The 1,657-nt window shown below is 48.4% G+C and overlaps 3 non-coding genes across 3 annotated transcripts; all 3 read right to left on the minus strand.

Annotated features, from left to right (window-relative positions):
- Positions 1–68: 68 nt before the first annotated feature.
- Pmar_PMAR022850 lies at positions 69–150 on the minus strand. Its single transcript has one exon. It is a non-coding gene; the product is annotated as a tRNA-Ser (tRNA).
- A 443-nt stretch (positions 151–593) lies between these two features.
- On the minus strand, positions 594–675 carry Pmar_PMAR022851. The gene has a single exon. It is a non-coding gene; the product is annotated as a tRNA-Ser (tRNA).
- Positions 676–1,118: 443 nt separating this feature from the next.
- Positions 1,119–1,200, minus strand: Pmar_PMAR022852. The gene has a single exon. It is a non-coding gene; the product is annotated as a tRNA-Ser (tRNA).
- Between the last annotated feature and the right edge of the window lie 457 nt (positions 1,201–1,657).

Here is a 1,657-nt window from a genome sequence, read left to right on the forward strand (position 1 = left end):
GAGTCGCTATGAGGATTCGAAAGCGAGGCTGCTCAGATGTCTTGAAAACCCATACGCCATCAGACATACGACAGCGGCAGGATTCGAACCTGCGCAGGCATAACGTAGTGGATTTCGAGTCCACCTCCTTAACCACTCGGACACGCTGTCTGGAAGACGCAGAGGATCTCATCTCTGCCCATGTGAGCCGCCACCCTGTTCATGTTGCTAGAGGAGTGACTCACAGCATCGCGGAGTACCTATGCAAGGGCGATGATATTTAGCTGAATCGCATTCTTGCCTGCGTAGCCCAGCGGTTTGACAGGAACGTCGGCGAAGTAATGGTATCGTTCGCACTCTTCGTAAGAGGTCTCTTCCCAAATGATGGCTGCAACGACAGCGAATTTGCTGAAATGGTAGGGCTTATATAGGATAAGAGTCTAGAGGTAGATACATTTTTTGGGATATACATCAATTCTCATCAATGTTCCTCAAATGTCATGCGCATCAGTTCGTTCGCATCCTACTCGCTCATAATGTCCGTCGGAGTCGCTATGAGGATTCGAAAGCGAGACTGCTCAGATGTCTTGAAAACCCATACGCCATCAGACATACGACAGCGGCAGGATTCGGACCTGCGCAGGCATAGCCTAGTGGATTTCGAGTCCACCTCCTTAACCACTCGGACACGCTGTCTGGAAGTTACGAAAAATCTCATCTCTCCCGATGAGAATCGCCGCCCTGTTCATGCTGCTAGGGGAGTGCCTCACAGCATCGCGGAGTACCTCTGCAAGGGCGATGATACTTAGCTGACTCGCATCCTTGCGTACGTAGCCCAACGCTTTGACAAGAAGGTCGGCGTAATAATGGTATCGTTCGCACTCTTCATATGAGGTCTCTTCCCGAATGACGGCTGCAATGACAGCGAATCCGCTGAAATGGTAGGGCTTATATAGGATAAGAGTCTAGAGGTAGATACATTTTTTGGGATATACATCAATTCTCATCAATGTTCCTCAAATGTCATGCGCTTTGGTTAGTTCGCAACCTACTTATTCCTAATGTTCATCGGAGTCGCTATGAGGATTCGAAAGCGAGACTGCTCAGATGTCTCGAAAACCCATACGCCATCAGACATACGACAGCGGCAGGATTCAAACCTTCGCAGGCAGAGCCTAATGGATTTCAAGTCCATCTCCTTAACCACTCGGACACGCTGTCTAAAAGTGTCGAAAGATCTCATCTCTCCCGATGAGAATCGCTGCCCTGTTCATGTTGCTAGGGGAGTGCCTCACAGCATCACGGAGTACCTCTGCAAGGGCGATGATATTTAGCTGACTCGCATTCTTGCGTACGTAACCCAACGCTTTGACAAGAACGTCGGTGAAGTAATGACATCGTTCGCACTCTTCATATGAGGTCTCTTCCCAAATGACGGCTGCAACGACAGCGAATCCGCTGAAATGGTAGGGCTTATATAGGATAAGAGTCTAGAGGTAGATACATTTTTTTGGGATATACATCAATTCTCATCAATGTTCCTCAAATGTCATGCGCTTTGGTTAGTTCGCAACCTACTTATTCCTAATGTTCATCAGAATCGCTATAAGGATTCGAAGGCGAGGCTGCTCAGATGTCTTGAAAACCCAAACGCCATCAGACATACGATAGCGGCAGG

This window comes from Perkinsus marinus (assembly GCF_000006405.1).
Source record: "Perkinsus marinus ATCC 50983 genomic scaffold scf_1104296930326, whole genome shotgun sequence".
NCBI classification, from domain to species: domain Eukaryota; phylum Perkinsozoa; order Perkinsida; family Perkinsidae; genus Perkinsus; species Perkinsus marinus.